The following is a 21,831-nucleotide window of genomic DNA, read 5'->3' as shown; positions in this document are numbered from 1 at the left end:
AGTACAGGGCAGACTTCGACGGTATGTCCCTTGAAAATGGTTGATACAAATCAAGGTCAGGTATACATATAAAGTAGTGCATATGAGTTTATCTTGTTGGGCAGACTGGATGGACCGTACAGGTCTTTTTCTGCCGTCACCTACTATGTTACTATGTTACTAAGTTATGACTCCCCTCCTGCTGGGATCAAAAGAAACAAACAACTGGGCGGACTGTCTAAAGGGCTTTGTCCGCTCCACATAAAAGGCCAATGCTCTCTTGCAGTCCAAGGTATGCAAACTGCTTTTGCCAGAGCGGGTATGAGGATGGGGAAAGAATGTTGGCAAGACAATTGACTGGTTCAGATGGAACTCTGACACCACCTTTGGCAGGAACTTAGGGTGCGTGGGGAGGACTACTCTGTTGTGATGAAATTTGATATAAGGTGCATGTACTACTAAGGCTTGAAGCTCACTGACTCTACGAGCTGAAGTAACAGCCAAGAAAACGATCTTCCAGGTCAAGTACGTCAGATGGCAGGAATTCAGTGGTTCAAAAGGAGCTTTCATCAGCTGAGTGAGAACGATGTTGAGATCCCATGACACTGGTGGAGGTTTGAAAGGGGGCTTTGACAAAAGCAAACCTCTCATGAAGCGAACAACTAAAGGCTGTCCAGAGATAGGCTTACCCTCTACACGCTGATGATAAGCACTAATTGCACTAAGATGAACCCTTACTGAGTTGGTTTTGAGGCCAGACTCTGATGAGTGTTGAAGGTATTCAAGCAGCGTCCGTATAGGACAAGAAAGAGGATCTAGGGCCTTGCTGTCACACCAGACGGCAAATCTCCTCCATTTGAAAGAATAACACTTCTTCGTGGAATCTTTTCTGGAAGCAAGCAAGACTCGGGAGACACCCTCTGAAAGACCCAAGGAGGCGAATTCTAAGCTCTCAACATCCAGGCCGTGAGAGCCAGAGACTGGAGATTGGGATGTAGAAGCGACCCCTCGTTCTGAGTGATGAGGGTTGGAAAACAGTCCAATCTCCATGGTTCTTCGGAGGACAACTCCAGAAGAAGAGGGAACCAAATCTGACGCGGCCAGAAGGGTGCAATCAGGATCATGGTTCTGCAGTCTTGCTTGAGTTTCAGGAAAGTCTTCCATACTAGAGGTATGGGAGGATAAGCATACAGAAGGCCTGTTCCCCAATGTAGGAGAAAGGTGTCTGACGCTAGTCTGTCATGGGCCTGATGTCTGGAACAGAACTGAGGGACCTTGTGATTGATCTGAGTGGCAAAAAGATCCACTGAGGGGGTGCCCCACACTCGGAAGATCTTCCGGACTACGCCCATGTTCAGTGACCACTCGTGAGGTTTCATGATCCTGCTCAACCTGTCGGCCAGACTGTTGTTTACTCCTGCCAGATAAGTGGCTTGGAGAAACATGCCATGATGGCAACCTGTCTGTCTGAATTAAGATTACTTGGTTAGGCCCGGAGATCCAAGATGGCGGCGTCCTGGTAAGACGCAGTGAGTCGCGCTCTTCCTGAATTCAGCATGCCTAAACGAAGAGGGAAGATAATGGCCAGAGCCTCCTCACTGTCTTCCCCGTTACCTGGTCCAATTGATCGTTTTGTGCGTCCACTGGGTGCTGGTCAAATTGGCGGAACGCCTCCAGTAGGGAACGCTGGCAGTCGGGAGATTTCAGCTTCCCCCGGCTTTGAAACAACTTTGAGCCCCGCCATGCGCACTCCACCTCCTCAGCCGTTAGGCGCTAGCTCCTTCCTGTCGGAACCGACAGGGTCGCCCCAAGTGGGAGTTAAGGGCCCAGAACGTCTGTTGGAAATGCCTGTAATAACAACGGAAGGAGCGGAGGGCAGTTTGCCCGAGGTGTTGCCACGGAATGAGGGGAGAGAAACTGAGGGACAAAGCGAGATTCATGGTCAGATCTCTGAAAGGTACAAACTTCCTAAAGAGTTATTAGTCAAACCAAAGGAAGTAACATTGGATGCATTATGGGATCTTATGTCCACCTTGGGGTAAACATTTATTAAGCAGACTAATGAATTAGCACCGAGAGTAAAATCTTTGGAATTTGCTTTACAGAAGAGAGAGGAAGATATTAAGACTTTGGAAATAAAAATGGATAAAATAGATCAAAGAATTGTGAAGTTAGAAACACTACAGCCAATGATGGCAAAAGATTTGACGAATCTCAGATAGAGAATGGAAGCGTTTGACAATTATACAAAAAATCACAATCTGAGATTCGTTAATTTTCCCCGAGTATTAAATGTTGCTCCTCTTGATATGTTGAAACGTTACCTGCATGATGTTTTGAATATGCCACCATTTTCCTATGCAATACTATATTCCAGGAAAGGACACAAAGCATATTTTCAAAGCACGTAGCCTTCCAAAGTTCCATAAGTTTCTATGGAACTTTGGAAGGCTAAGTGCTTTGAAAATATGCCTCATACTCTGTGAATGAACAGCCTATAGACGTTTCTCTTTTGCTTGAAACTTCTGACTCTGAAATGGCAACTACCGCCACCTTAGTGGCGACGGTTGTCTTATTGCCCGACAAAGATTGGATCTTCCGTTTGTTTTTTCAAAATAGGGACAAACCTTTTCTAGGGTTTAAAATATTACTTTTTCCTGATGTCTCTAAGGAGACTAGACGACGGAGGAAACAATTTTTGCTCCTCAAGCCTGAAATCCTACACTTGGGGGGTACCTTTTTTTTAAGATACCCATGCAAGTGCATAGTAAGGCTTGAGGGGAAAAAATATGTATTTACAGAGCCTGCTCATGTCTCAGCGCTAGTAAACTCAGTGAAAAAGGATAAGCGCTAAGATAAGATATCAACACCACTTTCCAGAGATACCATTATTTTGTCTTATGTTATGATTATTAATTGTTCTCCCTATATTTTCCAAATTCTTGAATTTCAATTTATGGACTTGAGTGTCAAATTTCCATTGCTGAGTTAATTTTTTTTTCCTTTAATTTTTATTCAAATGTATTGATGCTTTTCCCACACAAGATGTTTCTTGTACAATAAAGTTGAAATGAATAAATAAATAAAAAATAATAAAAAAAAAAGATTACTTGGTTGGACAGCCGATCTCTGAAAGCCTTTATAGCGTTCCAGATCACTCTTAATTCTAGGAGGTTGATCTGCAGACCTCTTTCCTGAAAGGACCAGGCTCCCTGAGTGTGGAGTCCATCTACATGAGCTCCCCACCCCAGGAGAGATGCATCCATTGTCAGCACTTTTCGTGGCTGAGGAACTTGGAATGGTCATTCAATGGTCAAATTGGAACGAATCGTCCACCAGTGAAGAGAATTCCGAAAGCCGGTGGACAGTTGGATGACATCCTCTAGATCTCCCGCAGCTTGAAACCACTGGGAAGCTAGGGTCCATTGAGCTGATCTCATATGTAGACGTGCCATGGGCGTGACATGAACTGTGGAGGCCATGTGCCCCAGAAATCTCAACATCTGTTGAGCCATGACATGCTGAGATGCTCGAACCATGGACAACAGGAACAGAAGGTTGTCCGCCCTTGCCTTGGGGAGATAAGCTTGAGCTGTCTAAGTGTTCAGCAGAGCTTCAATGAATTCCAATTTTTGGACTGGGGTGAGATAGGACTTGGGATAATTTATGATGAACCCCAGTAGCTTCAGCACCTGAATAGTCATTTGCATGGACTCTAGAGCACCTTCCTTCGAGGTGCTCTTCACCAGCCAATCGTCGAGAAAAGGAAACACATGCACTCCCAGTCTGCGTAGAGACGCTAAGACTACAGTTAGGCATTTTGTAAACACTGGGCACAGACGCAAGGCAAAAGGCAGTACACGGTACTGAAAGTGCTGTGTTCCCAGTCGAAATCGAAGATACTTCCTGTGAGCTGGAAGTATCAAGATGTGTGTGTAAGCATCCTTTAAGTCCAGAGAGCATAGCCAATAGTTTTCCTGAATCATCAGAAGAAGGGTGCTCAGGGAAACCATCCTGAACTTTTCTCGGATAAGAAATTTGTTCAGGGCCCTTAGGTATAGGATGGGACACATCCCCCCTGTTTTCTTTTGCACAAGGAAGTACCTAGAATAGAATCCCAGCCGTTCTTCCCCTGGTGGAACGGGTTCGAGCACTTGGGCCTGAAGAAGGGCGGAGAGTTCCTCTGCAAGTACCTTTGATGTGCTCGGAGCTGTAGGACTGAGCTCCCGGTGGGCAATTTGGAGGCTTGGAGTCCAGATTGAGGGTATATCCTAACTGGACTATTTGAAGAACCCCCGGTCGGAGGTTATAAGAGGCCACCTTTGGGAAATAACATTAACCTCCCCCCAACCGGCAAGTCATCTGGTATGGACACTTTTACTGAGGCTATGATGAACTGGAGCCAGTCAAAAGCCTGTCCCTTGCTTTTGCTGGGGAGCCGCAGTGGCCTTAGGCGCACGCTATTGACGAGAATGAGCGTGCTAGGACTAAGCCTGGGCAGGCTGCTGAGAAGCAGGAATGTACCTACACCTAGCATAGGAATAGGGAGCACTCTTCTTCCCTCCAAAAAACCTCCTAGATGAGGAGGTAGTAGCAGAAGATGCCCGGCGGGAGAGAGAATCCATAGCATCATTGTGTTTCTTGAGCTGGTCAACTAGATCCTCTACTTTCTCACCAAAAAGGTTATCCCCCCGGCAAGGAACATCTGCCATCCGCTGCTGGACCGAATGATCCAGGTCAAAGACACACAGCCATGACAGTCTGCACATCACTATACCTTGGGCAGCGATCCTTGATGCTACATCAAAAGTGTTGAATGTACCCCTGGCCAGGAATTTTCGACATGCCTTCTGCTACCTGACCATCTGGCGAAAAGGATTGGCCTGCTCTGGAGGGAGTGCATCAACCAAGCTAGATAGTTGCCTCACAGAATTCCACAAGTGGATGCTCGTGAAGAGCTGGTATGTCTGGATTTTGGCAGTGAGTATAGCGGCTTGATATGCCTTCCTTCCAAAAGAGTCCAATGTTCTAGATTCTCTGCCTGGGGGCACCGAGGCATAGTCCCTAGTGCTCTTGGCTCTTTTGAGAGCGGAGTCCACCACCATGGAATTGTGAGGTAGCTGAGACCTCATCAATCCAGGTTCCCCGTGGATCCGATATTGGGATTCAGTCTTTTTCAGGATCACGGGATTAGATAGAGGGAATGACCAGTTTTGCATAAGGACTTCCTTCAGTACATTATGCAAAGGAGCCATTGCAGCCTCTCTAGGTGGAGAAGGATAATCCAGGACCTCAAGCATCTCAGCCCTGGGCTCATCCTCAATCTCCATATGGAAGGGAATAGCCGCAGCCATTTCCCCGACAAAGGAGGTAAAGGATAGACTCTCCGGTGGAGAAAGTCTCCTTTCTAGTGGAGGGGAAGGTTCAGAGGGAATCCCATAGGACTCGTCAGAAGAAAAGTAACTGGGATCCTCCTCTTCCTCCCACGAACGCTCCTCTTCAGTATCGGACAAGACATCCCTTAGAGCAGTCCGAAATTGAGCCTGCCTCAACGCCGAGGAATGACTTCCTTGATGGCGGTGCAGAGAAGTCGATGCCTGCTTGGACTCCGGCGAAGCTTCCTCCACCAACGTCGAAGGGGAGTCGACCTGGGTGGCAGGCAGCACCGAGGTCGGGGTCCTCACCACAGGTGAAGGGCCAGATGCCGCTGCAGCAGATGGTACAGAAGGCGCAAGCACCCTAACACCGAAGCAGACTGGCGCAGCAATCCTTCCAGAAGCTCTGGAAAAAGGGCCCGGATGCGCTCGTTGAGAGCCGCCGTCGGACAAGACTGCGAGGTCAGTAAAGGAGCCAGTGGCAGAATCTGTCGAGGCTTGGGAGCAGGTACTGGGCTGCCAGAAGACCGACGCATCGGCACCTCCTGAATAGAGGGGGAGCGATCCTCTCGGCGCCGACGCTTCTCGGGTGCCGATTCCCTCAATGCCCCGGAGCTTCCAGCACCATGTGTCAAAGGAGAACAATGATGGTGCTTCTTTGCCTACGCTTGACGCCCGTCATTGAGACTCCTCGGTACCGATGAGGAAGACATGGAATCCTCACGCCTCCTCGGGGCCGGGTCTGACGAAGGTTGGTCCTGGGGGGGCCGGCATAACAGGAGGACTCGAGGCAGGTTGAGACCCACTCGATGCCTCACTGCTCCCAGAGCGAATAGGTCTTTCAGCAGCCATTACCTCTGCTCCTGACGTCAATACTTCCCTCAAAGTCGATGTCGATGTCGAAGGACCAGACTGAGCCTCAAAAAGCTTTTCTTGTTGGGCTTCTCAAGATGCTTGGGTCTGTTTCTTCATACGAAGACACAGACTACAAGCGGCTGGGCTATGGTCGGGCCCAAGGCACTGGATACACCAGGCAAGGGTATCGGTACCTGAGATGGTCCGGTTGCACCGAGTACAATGTTTGAAGCCGCTGGGTGTCTTCGATGACATGGAAGGAAAAACGGCTTTGGCGAAATGAAAAGACGCGATTGTGCCTGTTAGAAGAAAAAAGGGCACAAAAGAAGGAAACAAGCCGGCCGCGTCAAAAACAAATGAAACTTTAAAAGGGCAAAAATAAAGAAACTACGGGAAGTGGTTTTTTTTAAAACTGTAGAATTGTGAAAAAAGAAAAGAAGACAAAAAGCCACAAAATGAATGAAGACTCTTTCCTGGACCTGAGAGGAGCGCAGAAAAAAACACACCTCAATGCGGAGAAAAGAAAACTGAGGAACGTGTTCGCGTGATGGGCGGGAAATTGGTGCGCAGTGCACACGTGCCAGAAGACTCTGGCAAATTTTTTTCATATTTTGCTTGCAAAATGCCGATTCCTGGGCCGACGCGGACATCGACCCCACATGTGAGAACAAGCAGCCTGCTTGTCCTCGGAGAATGGAAGATACACATACAGAAAGCTGTTCTCCCAATGGAGAAGGAAAGCATCCGATGATGGCCTGCTGTGCAATCTCAGCTGGAAAAGAACTGAGGGACTTTGTTGCTGAAATGAGTGGCAAAGAGATTGATTGAGGGGGGTACCCCTCTCTCAGATCTGTCAGGCAATGCCTATGTTCAGAGACCACTTGAACAGCTGCATTACCCTGCACAGTTTGTCTGCTAGGCTGTCTTTCCTGGCTAGGTATGTGGCTCTGAGTACCATGCCATGGTTGGAGGCCCAATACCCCTTCCTGACTGCCTCCTGACACAAGATGTCCAGACCCATGCCTCCCTGCTTGTTGACTTAGTACATCACAACCCGATTGCTTGGTTGAGAATAAATTGGTTCAGCAGCCAATCTTTGAAAGCCTTCAGAGTGTCCCAAATAGCCCTTAGCTATAGGAGATTGATGTGACAGTGGCCTTGGGTGTAAAGTCCATTTATGTGAGCTTCCCAACACAGACTGAATGCATCTGTTGTCAGTATTTGCTTGAAGGGAAAATGTGAATGACCAGATTGGCCCGAATTGTCCACCACAATAACGACTCCTGCATATTTGGAGTGACAGAAACATCCACTAGGTTCCCCCAAGCTTGACACTACTAGAAAGCTAGGAACCACTGAGCCTCTCTCAAATGGAGCCACGCCATTAGTGTGATAAACACAGTGGAGGCCATGTGGTCCAACAACCTCAACATTACCAAGCTGTGACCTGCTGGCTCTGTTGAACCTGTGAGCAATGGCGATCACTGCCTTGGCCCTGGCTTTCAGAAGGAAGGCCCATGCTTGAACAGTGTCTATCAGGGCTCCAATGAATTCCAATTGCTGAACAGAAGTAGGTGAGACTTCAGGTAGTTTATGACAAATCCTAGTAGCGCCAACATATGAATGGTTCTTTGTATTGATCCCTGAGCTCTTTCCTTGGACATGCTCTTGACCAGTCAATTGTCAAAGCAGGGAAACATATGCATTCCCAGCCTGCATAGACATGCTGCAACTACAGCTAGGCATTTGGTAAAGATTCAAAAGAGTGGACCTGAGGACAAAAGGCAGGCCATGATACTGGTAGTGGTGTTTCCCTACACAAAATCCGAGATACTTCTTGTGACTAGGACATACCTGTGAGTGTAAGCATCCTTTAAGTCCAGAAAGCATAACCAATCATTTGCCTGAATCATGGGAAGCAGAGTGCTTAGGAAACTACCCTGAATTTTTCTCTGACCAGGTATTTGTTCAGGGCCCTTAGGTCTAGAATGGGATAAAATCTTCCCATCTTCTTGGGCATGAGGAAGTACTTGGAATAGAAACCCTTTCCCTTTTCCCCTGGTTGTATGGCCTTGACAACATGGGCCTGTAGAAAGAATTCCTCTGAAAGAACCCACCAAGCCATATTTTTTTTTTGTTACATTTGTACCCCGCGCTTTCCCACTCATGGCAGGCTCAAATATTGCTTGAAAAAAAAAAAAAAGAATTCAGCCTCCTTCCCGGTAGACCATCTGGGATGGTGACTTTTATTACTGCTACACTCTTTTGGAGCCAGCCAAAAGCTTGCCCTTTGCTTTGATTGGGGAGCTGGCTGGGCCTTCTGGGACCACTGCTGCCAAGGGTGAGAGCCTATTGGGAAGGGTAGGTTGGAGGAGTACACATATGCCTTTAACAGTAGTAGGATTTCTTTTGGGCACCACCTGAAAACCTCTAAATGGTGGCTGCAGAAAGAGAGAACATAGATAGGGACTTCAAGCTATCAGTCCTTTTCTTGATGAGGTTAGCAATCTCTTTCATTTTGTCCCCCAAAAGACTGTCACCATGGAGAGGGACATCCACCAGTTTTTCCTGAACTGCTGGTTCTAGGTCTGAAACATGCAGCCAGGTGAGTCTGTGCATGCCAATTCCTAATGTGGAAACCATGGATACCATGTCAAAGCATCATAGGTTGCCTGGGCCCAATGCTTTTGACACTCCTTCTGCTTGGCTATTAACCCATTAGTGACCAATGTTCCCATAATAAAATCCCTTATGGGAACATTGGACACTAATGGGTTAATGCATCAAGTTCTGTAGCCTTGTCTGAGGGCAGAGTCCACAAACTCAGCTACATAGCACACCAAATTCCACAAGTGGATGGCCATGTAAAGCTGACAGGACTGAATGTTGGAAATAAGCACAGAGCTCTGATAAACCTTACTCTCAAAAAGACTCTAAGGTTGTAGCGTCTCACCCCAGGGGCATCAGGTTAGGGTTCTAGAACTCTTAGCGCCTTTGAGGGCAAGCATGCCGTATTTTGTTCCTCCTATCCTGTACTGACCCAAGCCTCAAACAAAATCCCTGACATTACCAGCCCCCCTCCCATCCTGAGCCCCAAATCATACACTGGTATCCATCCCTTCCTTCCTTCCTCTCTCCCTCCCCTCAAAAAAAAAAAAAAAAGCTGCAAGCAAGCATGCAGTGGTATTTTGTCCCTCCTATCCTGTCCCGACCCAAGCACTGAACAATATCCCTGACATTACCAGCCCCCCTCCCATCCTGAGCCCCAAATCATACACTGGTATCCATCCCTTCCTTCCATTCTCCCTCCCCCCACCCCACTCTGACTAAAAAAAAATGATAAAATGAGAAGAACGGTTAAAAAAAAAAACTTAGGGGGGCAACTGAGAGAGTAAAAACTGTACAACAGGCGTGGACGCTGTTCAAAAATACCATCCTGGAGGCCCAGGCCATACATATTCCGCGAATTAGAAAAGAAAGACGGAACTCCAAAAGACAGCCGGCCTGGTTGAAAAGTGAGGTGCAGGAAGCTATTAGGGCTAAAAGAAACGCCTTCAGAAAATGGAAGAAGGAACCGTCTGAAAATAACAAGAAGCAGCATAAGGAGTGTCAAAGCAAATGCAAGGCGCAGATAAAGAAGGCCAAGAGGGATTACGAAAAAAAGATAGCATTAGAGGCAAAAAAACATAGTAAATTTTTTCGGTATATTAAAAGCAGGAAGCCGGCAAAAGAATCGGTTGGGCCGCTGGATGACCGAGGGGTAAAAGGGGCGATCAAGGAAGACAAAGACGTAGCGGAGAGAATGAATGAATTCTTTGCTTCGGTCTTCACCGAGGAAGATTTGGGTGGGATACCGGTGTCGGAAATGGTATTTCAAGCGGATGAGTCGGAGAAACTTACTGACTTCACGGTAAACCTGGAGGACGTAATGGGGCAGTTCGGCAAACTGAAGAGTAGCAAATCTCCTGGATCGGATGGTATTCATCTTAGAGTACTGATAGAACTGAAAAATGAGCTTGCGGAGCTACTGCTAGTGATATGCAACTTATCCTTAAAATCGAGCGTGGTACCGGAAGATTGGAGGGTGGCCAATGTAACGCCCATTTTTAAAAAAGACTCCAGGGGAGATCCGGGAAATTATAGATTGGTGAGTCTGACGTCGGTGCCGGGGAAAATGGTAGAGGCTATTATTAAAAACAAAATTACAGAGCACATCCGAGGACATGGATTACTGAGACCGAGTCAGCACGGCTTTTGTGTGGGGAAATCTTGCCTGACCAATTTACTTCAATTCTTTGAAGGAGTAAACAAACATGTGGACAAAGGGGAGCCGGTTGATATTGTGTATCTGGATTTTCAAAAGGCGTTTGACAAGGTACCTCATGAAAGGCTACAGAGGAAATTGGAGGGTCATGGGATAGGAGGAAATGTCCTATTGTGGATTAAAAACTGGTTGAAGGATAGGAAACAGAGAGTGGGGTTAAATGGGCAGTATTCACAATGGAGAAGGGTAGTTAGTGGGGTTCCTCAGGGGTCTGTGCTAGAACCGCTGCTTTTTAATATATTTATAAATGATTTAGAGATGGGAGTAACTAGCGAGGTAATTAAATTTGCTGATGACACAAAGTTATTCAAAGTCGTTAACCCGCGACAGGATTGTGAAAAATTACAAGAGGACCTTACGAGACTGGGAGACTGGGCGGCTAAATGGCAGATGACGTTTAATGTGAGCAAGTGCAAGGTGATGCATGTGGGAAAAAAGAACCTGAATTATAGCTACGTCATGCAAGGTTCCACGTTAGGAGTTACGGACCAAGAAAGGGATCTGGGTGTCGTCGTCGATAACACGCTGAAACCTTCTGCTCAGTGTGCTGCTGCGGCTAGGAAAGCGAATAGAATGTTGGGTATTATTAGGAAAGGTATGGAAAACAGGTGTGAGGATGTTATAATGCCGTTGTATCGCTCCATGGTGCGACCGCACCTTGAGTATTGTGTTCAATTCTGGTCGCCGCATCTCAAGAAAGATATAGTAGAATTGGAAAAGGTGCAGCGAAGGGCGACTAAAATGATAATAGCGGGGATGGGACGACTTCCCTATGAAGAAAGACTAAGGGGGCTAGGGCTATTCAGCTTGGAGAAGAGACGGCTGAGGGGAGACATGATAGAGGTATATAAAATAATGAGTGGAGTGGAACAGGTGGATGTGAAGCGTCTGTTCACGCTTTCCAAAAATACTAGGACTAGGGGGCATGCGATGAAACTACAGTGTAGTAAATTTAAAACAAATTGGAGAAAATTTTTCTTCACCCAACGTGTAATTAAACTCTGGAATTCATTGCCGGAAAATGTGGTGAAGGCGGTTAGCTTAGCAGAGTTTAAAAAGGGGTAAGACGGTTTCCTAAAGGACAAGTCCATAAACCACTACTAAACGGACTTGGAAAAAATCCAAAATCCCAGGAATAACATGTATAGAATTGTTTGTACATTTGGGAAGCTTGCCAGGTGCCCTTGGCCTGGATTGGCCACTGTCGTGGACAAGATGCTGGGCTCGATGGACCCTTGGTCTTTTCCCAGTGTGGCATTACTTATGTACTTATGCTTACTTGTTCCTGCATCTGGTCACCATCATCTGCAAAATGGCAGCACCCTGCCCTACTCGGTGTATTCTGGGATGCACCAGGCAAGGTCAGGATACCATATAAGAGAAAAAAAGGGTAGCACTGAAGGCAGGAAAGAGTGGACATTGCTCCTGCCTCTTTTGAGTTAAGGGGGCCTGGGGAGTCTGGGAGGCCTCAGTGAGGGATCAGGGGATAGGAGGGTGCCACTAGATACCAGGGATTTTCTTTATTTGAGGAAAGGAGGATAGGGGTCAGAGGGAGGGGGTGGGTCACTAGACTATCAGAAATATTTTTTGAACAGGGGAGGGGGGATGTTGGTTCAGGACAGGTCACTAGGGAGGAAGCAGCTATACCACTAGGGGGAGAGAGAGAGGATGCAGACAGACACTCCTTGTAATCAACTCTTCTATGCTGCCCTGAACCCTGGTGTAAATTTCTTGCTGAGGAATAGCAAATGTGCTGCATTTGCATTCACTTCAATGTCGTGTGTGGCCAGGGTTTCTGTGTAACATCCTGAAACACTTTCTGCATTGCAATCCCATAATAAACTGTGGAAAATCCACAGTAACCACACAGGAAACTTTCTGCATCAGCCCATTAGTAAGTTCTTTTGCACAGAAAATACAAAAACAGCTGTAGTAAATCAGGCCCTAATGAACTAAGGCAAACCTTTTGCTGGTTCCTAAGGTTTTGGGCTGGCTCCTACATTCAAAGAAATAGAGAAGTTTTGACAGGTACCAAAAGAGTTAGAAATTCTGAAAAAAAAAACAACTGTGTGCATGATACCACAATCTCTCAATACACACATATTGTACAAAGCTTTCTTCTTCTTTTAAAAAAAAATTATTTTCAACAAAAGTGTACACATAATCACCATTAATGTGGGATACAAACAGACATAAAAAAAATACAATGGCAATATAGCGAAGATACTTACCTGTAGCAGGTACTCTCCAATGACAGCAGGCTGATTGTTCTCACATGTGGGTTGATGTCCGCGTCAGCCCCGGAACCGGCATTTTGCAAGAGCAAAATATAAACAAACTTTTGCCAGAGTATTCTGCCACACGAGCAGTGCAAATGCGCGAACTGACTTCCGGCCTGTCACGCGAGCGCATCTCCTCAATTAAATTGAAAAGCAAATGAAATAACAGATAACTCCAAAGGGGAGGTGGGAGGGTTTGTGAGAACAATCAGCCTGCTGTCCTCAGAGAATACATGCTACAGGTAAGTATCTTCGCTTTCTCTGAGGACAAGCAGGCTACTTATTCTCACATGTGGGGTATCCCTAGCATGCAGGCTCACTCAAAACAATGAACATTGGTCAATTGGGCATCGCGATGGTGAGGACGTAACATAGGTTAACCTGAAACTATATACAGCTAGCTGCGAGTGCAGCCTGGAACAGAATACGCACGGGCCTTGGGGGGTGGGGGGGTGGAGTTGGATTCTAAACCCCAAACAGATTCTGCAGCACTGACTGCCGAAACCGACTGTCGTGTCAGGTATCCTGCTCAAGGCAATAGTGAGATGTGAATGTATGGACTGATGACCACGTTTTAGCCTTGAAAATCTCTTCAATGGAGGCTGACTTTAAGTGAGCCACTGACGCAGCCATGGCTCTAACATTATGAGCTGTGACATGGCCCTCTAGAGTCAGCCCAGCTTGGGCATAACTGAAAGAAATGCGATCTGCTAGCCAATTGGAGATTGTGCATTTTCCGATGGCTACTCCCCTCCTGTTGGGATCGAAAGAAACAAACAACTGGGCAGACTGTCTGAAGGGCTTCGTCCGCGACTCGTAAAAGGCCAATGCTCTCCTGCAGTCCAAAGTGTGCAAACTGCTTTCGCCAGGGTGGGTATGAGGTAGGGGGAAAAATGTTGGCAAGACAATTGACTGGTTCAGATGGAACTCCAACACCAGGAACCTAGAGTGTGTGCGGAGGACTACTCTGTTGTGATGCAACTTAGTATAAGGTGCATCTACCACTAGGGCCTGAGTGGAGGAGTGGCCTAGTGGTTAGGGTGGTGGATTTGGTCCTGGGGAACTGAGGAACTGAGTTCGATTCCCACCTCAGGCACAGGCAACTCCTTGTGACTCTGGGCAAGTCACTTAACCCTCCATTGCCCCATGTAAGCTGCATTGAGCTTGCCATGAGTGGGAAAGCGTGGGGTACAAATGCAAAAAAAAAAAAAAAAAAAAAAAACTCACTGAAGTAATAGCCACCAAGAAAATGACCTGCCAGGTCAAGTACTTCAGATGGCAGGAATTCAGTGGTTCAAAAGGAGCTTTTGTCAGCTGGGTGAGAACCACGCTGAGATCCCATGACACTGGTGGAGGTTTGACAGGGGGCTTTGACAAAAGCAAACCTCTCATGAAGCGAACAACCAACTAAAGGCTGTCCAGAGATAGGCTTACCCTCTACACGCCAATGATAAGCACTAATTGCACTGAGGTGAACCCCTACGGGGTTGGTCTTGAGACCAGACTCTGAAAGTGTAGGGTATTCAAGCAGGGTCTGTGTAGGACAAGAAAGTGGATCTAGGGTCTTGCTGTCGCACTAGACGGCAAACCTCCTCCATTTGAAAGAGTAACACCTCTTTATGGAATCTTTCCTGGAAGAAAGACCCGGGAGACACCCTCTGAAAGACCCAAGGAGGCGAATTCTACGCTCTCAACATCCAGGCCATGAGAGCCAGAGACTGGAGATTGGTATGTAGAAGCGACCCCTCGTTCTGGGTGATGAGGGTTGGAAAACACTCCAATCTCCACGGTTCGTCGGAGGACAACTCCAGAAGAAGAGGGAACCAAATCTGGCGTGGCCAGAAGGGTGCAATCAGGATCGTGGTTCCGCGGTCTTGCTTGAGTTTCAGCAAAGTCTTCCGTACTAGAGGTATGGGAGGATACACATACAGAAGGCCTGTTCCCCAATGCAGGAGAAAGGCATCTGATGCTAGTCTGTCGTGGGCCTGAAGCCTGGAACAGAACTGAGTGACCTTGTGGTTGACTTGAGTGGCAAAAAGATTCACCGAGGGGGTGCCCCATGCTCGGAAGATCTTGCGGGTTACGTCTATGTTAAGTGACCACGCGTGAGGTTGCATTACCCTGCTCAGCCTGTTTTATTTATTTATTTATTACATTTGTATCCCACATTATCCCACCTCTTTGCAGGCTCAATGTGGCTTACAATTTGTCATGGATACTGGAAATAGAAGAGAATATACATTTGGTGTTACAGAGGGTTGTGGGTTATATGGTGGTAAGATACATGAAAGTGTTAAAGCAAAAGGCATTAAATGACATTACTGGATATATTAAGGATAGTACAGTTACACATGTTGATCTTTATGATATATCTTGTCGAAGAGATAAGTTTTCAATAATTTACGAAAATTGGTCAATTCATAAACTTTTCAGGTCACATGGCAACGCGTTCCAGAATTGCGTGCTCATATAGGAAAAGGTAGATGTGTGCATTAATTTGTATTTCAGACCTTTACACTTGGGAGGATGCACATTGAGGAATGTGCGAGAGGATTTTTTTTGCGTTCCTGGGTGGTAGTTCTATTAGGTCTGACATGTAGGCTGGGGCGTCACCATGGATGATTTTATGGACTAGGGTGCAAAGTTTGAACGTGATGTGTTCTTTAAGTGGGAGCCAGTGCAGTTTTTCTTGTAGGGGTTTCGCGCTTTCTTATTTTGATTTGCCGAATATGTCTGGCTGCCGTGTTCTGGGCTGTTTGGAGTTTTTTTTAAGTATTTGCTCTTTGCAGCCAGCGTAGAGTGAGTTACAATAGTCCAGATGACTGAATACTAATGATTGTACCAGATTGCGGAAGACAGTCCTTGAAAAAATGGTTTAATTCTTTTTAGTTTACACATTGAATGAAACATCTTTTTAGTTATGCTTTTCGAATAGTTCTCAAGTGTTAAGTGTCGATCAATGGTGACTCCAAGAATTTTTAGGGTGTCCGAAACTGGTAGATTTAGTTTAGGTGTGTTGATGGTGGTAAATTTATTCTTATTGTATTGCAAGGTGAGTACTAGGTATTGGGTTTTTTCTGCATTAAGTTTCAGCTGAAATGCATCTGCCCAGGAATTCATGATATGTAGGCTTTGCTTGATTTCGTTGGAGATTTCCCTTAGGGTCTTGTTTGAATGGGATGAAGATCGTTACATCATCAGCGTATATATATATATGGGTTTAGGTTTTGGTTCAATAGTAGTTGGGCCTAGGGTGTCATCATTAGGTTGAATATGGTTGGTGAGAGGGGGGATCCCTGTGGAACTCCGCATTCAGGTGTCCATGTAGCTGATGTAGTCAAATTTGATGTCACTTGATATGAGCGTGTAGTTAGGAACCCCTTAAACCAATTGAGAACGTTGCCTCCAATTCCGAAGTATTTGAGGATGTGTAGTAGAATTCCATGGTCGACCATGTCAAATTGTAACAGTAGTATGTTGTTTCCGTTTGCTATCAATTGTTTGAATTTGGTCATGAGCGTAACTAGTACGGTTTCAGTACTGTGATTAGAGCGAAATCCTGACTGGGAGTCGTGTAAAATTGAGAACTTGTTTAGATACTCTGTGAGTTGTTTGGTCACCATTCCCTCTGTTATTTTGGTAATTAAGGGTATGGATGCTACTGGTCTATAGTTCGTTAGTTCATTGGCATTTTTCTTTGCATCCTTGGGTATGGGGGTTAGTAGAATGTTACCTTTCTCCCTTGGGAAGAGACCATTTTGTAGCATAAAGTTCATGTGGTTTGTTAGGTCTGTTATAAATTGTTGTGGGGCCGACTTCATGAGGTTGTTTGGGCATATATCTAATTTGCAGTGAGATTTAGCGAATTTTTTAAGCGTTTGTGAGATAAGATCTTCCGGTAGTATTGTGAATTCAGTCCAGATCCTGTCTGCTGGGTAAGCTCCAGGGTCTGGGTCTAGGCAGTCTAGGAATGTGGTGTATTCAATGGGGCTGACAGGTATTTTGAGTCGTATTTGTATAATTTTCTCCTTGAAGTACTTTGCCAAGTCGTCAGCTCCTGGTATGTCTTTGCTATTGTTGGTGACTGGAGTGGTATCTAATAATTTATTCACGATTTGGAAGAGTTTGTGTGTATCTTTATAATTTGGTCCAATTTCAGTTTTGTAGTACTGTCTTTTGGTTTGTCTTATGGATTACTTATATTTCCTTCGGAGTTGCTTCCAGGCGTTAAGAGTGGGATCATCTTTCTTTTTGTTCCACACACGTTCTAGTTTTCTAACTTGTGTTTTGAGTTTTTTCAGTTCTTCGTTGAACCATGGTATTGAGTTCTTCCTGTGCGAGGTTCTGGTTTGGATTGGGGCAATGCTGTCTAGTATTAATTTACATCCATTATCCCATTTTGATAGGAATTGGATTGTGTCTGTCTTTATTGTCCATCTGTCGATGTAGATCTGTTGCCAGAATTTGACCGGGTCTATTTTTCCTCTTGTAGTGTAAGTTTTTCGTATTTGTCAGGTAAGTCTTTCATTCTACATTGGAGGGTGATGTGTGCTTTGTAATGGTCTGACCACAGTATAGGTGACCATTTAGTGTTTGTTAGTGTAAAGTTTGCGTATTGGTCAAACTTGTGTGTTATGATGTCTAATGTGTGTCCTTTTTTGTGTGTTGGTTGCGTATTTGATCCTTGTAGATCCCACAGTTGTAGGATCTCTTTACAGTCTTGGGTACTTGTTGTGGTGAGTTCTTCCAGGTGTAAGTTAATATCTCTAAAATATGATGAGGTTGGAGGAAGAGATACAAGTGTTCGAGATAAAGTCCATGAAGTGTGTTTGGCAGTCTCGCCAGTTGCCTGGTGGTCTGTAAAGTATAACTGCGTTAAGGTGTTCCCGCAATTTTGGGTGACTGATTCTTATGGAAGCGATTTCAAGTTGTGGCAGTATGGATTCAGCTATGTTTGTGATGTTGAACTCAGATTTGTATATTATGGCTATTCCTCCTCCTCTTTTTCCGTTTCTTGTCCAGTGTGTAATTTTGTATCCTGGTGGGCATAATTCTAAGATTATAGGGTCTTGAGGGTTGTGGACCCAGGTTTCGGTGATGAATAGGAAGTCAAGGTTGTCTTCGGTGATCCAGTCTGTTATGGTCTCTGTTTTGTTTACTACTGATCTTGCGTTTACGTATCCCATTTGGATTGAGTGGTAAGGTTCGGTTCGGGGCGTTGATGTGTTAATTTTTATTAGTTGTCTGTTTTCTTGATGTCTAGTTTTGTTGTGTCCTTTCTTCCCTTTCTGTTGATTATTTCCATTTATATTTGTTTTTCCTTTTATAGTTGATTGTTGTTCTTTTGTTCTGGTGGGTTATGCGTAAGTTGTCTGTAGGGTGCGTGTGTTGTAGGTAGATTGGTGTTTGTGTTAGGAATACTCCATGCGTAGTATATTAGGGGGAGGAAGTAAATTAACAATCAGTTTGTTGGTGTTCATGTTGGCTGTTATTCTGAGATCTGTAATATGAATTTAAAAGTGTACAGCGGTAACAGATCGTGTCTCCTTATGGTATTATTAGATGTCTAACAGTCATTTATAAGACATTTATAAGGTAGCAATTAAGAACGTTTAGAAGCAATGCGATTTGAAAGGCTTTAGCATGAGTTTGAAGGTAGCAAGGCAATTAAAACATTTATGCTGGCATTTAAACATTTAGGTGTAGTCAATCATTTATAATGCAAGGCACTTAGAAGCATTTAAAAGTAAGGCATTTAGGACCTTGAGGTGCATTTAAGAGTAGCAGTGCAATTAAAACATTTATGCTGGCCAGATAAGTGGCTTGAAGAAACATGCCATGTCGGCGTGCCCAAAGCCACATCTGGACGGCTTCCTGACACAAAGGGCGAAAACTGGTGCCCCCATGCTGCTTGGTGTAGTACATCGCAACCTGATTGTTTGTCTGAATCAAGATTATTTGGTTGGACAGCCGATCCCTGAAAACCTTTAGAGCATTCCAGATCGCTTGCAATTCCAGGAGGTTGATCTGAAGACCTCTTTCCCAAAAGGACCAGGCTCCCTGAGTGTGAAGCCCATCTACATGAGCTCCCCACCCCAGGAGGGATGCATCCATCATTAGCACTTTTTGTGGCTGAGGAATTTGGAATGGTTGTCCCATGGTCAAACTGGATCGGATCGTCCACCAGTGAAGAGAATTTTGAAAGTTGGTGGACAGTTGGATGACATCCTCTAGATTCCCCGCACCTTGATAGCACTGGAAAGCTAGGATCCATTGAGCTGATCTCATAAGTAGACGTGCCATGGGCGTTACATGAACTGTGGAGACTATGTGCCCCAGAAGTCTCAACATCTGCAGAGCCGTGATCTGCTGAGACGCTCGAACTGTGGACACAATGGACAGGAGGTTGTTCGCCCTTGTCTCGGGAAGATAAGCCCAAGCTGTCTTCGTGTCCAGCAGTGATCCAATGAATTCCATTTTTTGGTCAAGAGTGAAATAGGACTTAGAGTAATTTATTACGAACCCCAGTAGTTCTAGCACCTGAATAGTCATTCGCATAGACTCCATAGCAACTTCCTCCGAGGTGCTCTTCACTAGCCAATCGTCGATTGAAGAAAACATATGCACTCCCAGTCTGCATAGTGATGCTGCGACTACTGCTAGACACTTTGTAAACACTCTGGGTGCAGACGACAGACCAAAGGGCAGTACACGGTACTGAAAGTGCTGTGTTCCCAGCCGAAACCGAAGATACTTTCTATGAGCTAAAAGTATCGAAATGTACGGGTAAGCATCCTTTAAGTCCAGAGCGCATAGCCAATCGTTCTCCTGAATCATGGAAAGAAGGGTGCCCATGGAAACCATCCTGAAGCTTTCTCGGAATAGGAATTTGTTCAGGGCCCTTAGGTATAGGATGGGACGCATCGCCCCCGTTTTCTTTTGCACAAGGAAGTACCTGGAATAGAATCCCAGCCCTTCTTCCCCTGGTGGAACGGGTTTGATCCCATGGGCCTTTAGAAGGGCGGTGCGTTCCTCTGCAAGTACCCGATTGTGCTGGGAGCTGTAAGAATGAGCTCCCGGTGGACAATTTGGAGATTTGGATTCCAGATTGAGGGTGTATCCTAACCGGACTATTTGAAGAACCCACCGGTTGGAGGTTATAAGAGGCCACCTTTGGTGAAAAAATATTAACCTTTTCCAACCGGTAAGTCGCCCGGTACAAACACTTTTACAGAGGCTATGCTGAACTGGAGCCAGTCAAAAGCTTGTCCCTTGCTTTTACTGGGGAGCAGCTGGGGCCTTAGGCGCATGCTGTTGACGAGAACGAGCGTGCTCAGGGTGAGCCTGGGTATGCTGTCAGGAAGCCGGAGTGTACCTACGCCTAGCATAGGAATAGGGAGCACTCCTCTTCCCCACAAAATACCTCCTAGTTGAGGAGGTTGTAGCAGAAGACGCCCAGCGGGAGACAGAATCCATAGCATTATTAAGCTTCTTAATCTGGTCAACAAGATCCTCAATTTTCTCACCAAAATGGTTGTCCCCCCGGCAAGGTACATCCACCGTCCGCTGCTGGACCGAATGATCCAGGTCAGAGACATGCAGCCATGAGAGTCTGCACATCACTATACCCTGAGCAGCGATTCTGGATGCCACATCAAAAGAGTCGTAAGAGCCCCTGACCAGGAATTTACGACATGCCTTCTGCTGCCTGACCACCAGGCAAAAAGGCTCGGCCTGCTCTGGAGGGATGGCATCAACCAAGCTAGACAGTTGCCTCACCGAGTTTCGCAAGTGGATGCTCGTGAAGAGCTGGTAAGACTGGATTCGGGTGGCGAGCATAGTGGCTTGATACGTCCTCCCAAAAGAGTCCAAGATCCTAGCTTTTCTGCCTGGGTTGCCGAAGCAAAGTCTCTAGTACTCTTGGCTCTTTTCAGGGCAGAGTCCACCACCATGGAATTGTGGGGTAACTGAGACCTCATCAACCCAGGTTCACCGTGGACCCAATACTGGGAACCAGCTTTCTTCAGGATCATGGGGCCAGAGGGTACAACCAGTTCCGCATAAGGACTTCCTTCAGTACCTTATGCAGAGGAGCCGTCACAGCCTCCCTAGGCGGAGGATAGTCCAGGACCTCGAGCATCTTAGCCCTGGGCTCATCCTCAACCTCCATAGAAAAAGGAATAGCGTAGCCATTTCCAGGACAAAAAGATGTAAAGGACAGACTCTCTGGAGGAGATAGTCTCCTTTCAGGTGGAGGGGAAGGTTCAGAGGGAATCCCATAGGACTCGTCAGAAGAAAAGTACCTGGGATCTTCCTCTGACTCCCACGAATGTTCCTCTTCAGTATCGGATAAGCCCTCTCTCAGAGCACTTCGAGACTGAGCCTGCCTCGATTCCGAGGATCAACGTCCTTGATGGCGAGAGGCCAACGCCCGCCTGGACTGCAGCGAAGCTTCCTCCACCGACGTCGAAGGGGAGTCGACCTGGGTGGCAGCTGACACAGATGCCACAAGCGGCACCATGGACGGGGACCTCACCACAGGTGAAGGGCCAGACGCCGCTGAACCAGACGGTACAGAAGGCGCAAGCACCCCTGACACTGAAGCAGACTGGCGCAGCAGTCCTTCCAGATGCTCTGGAAGCAGGGCCTGGATGTGCTCGTCGAGAGCCACCATTGGAGAAGGCTGTGAGGGTCGGTGGAACAACTGGAGGCAGAATCTGCCGAGGTTCGAGAGCAGGTACCGGGCTGCCAGGAGACTGACACATCGGTACCACCTGAACAGAGGGGGAGCGGTCCTCTCCGTGCCGACGCTTCTCAGGTGCTGAGTCCCTTGACGCCCCAGAGCTCCTAGCACCGTGTGTAGGAGGAGATCGATGATGGTGCTTCTTAGCCTTCGCTCGATGCCCATCATCGAGACTCCTCGGTACCGATGAGGACGACGTGGAATCCTCACGCCTCCTCGGAGTAAGGTCCGACAAAGGTCAGTCCCAGGGGGCCTGCATAACAGGAGGCCTCGAGA

Source organism: Microcaecilia unicolor, chromosome 10 (genome assembly GCF_901765095.1).
Source record: "Microcaecilia unicolor chromosome 10, aMicUni1.1, whole genome shotgun sequence".
In the NCBI taxonomy this organism is placed as follows: domain Eukaryota; kingdom Metazoa; phylum Chordata; class Amphibia; order Gymnophiona; family Siphonopidae; genus Microcaecilia; species Microcaecilia unicolor.
Note: the sequence above shows the minus strand (reverse complement) of the source record.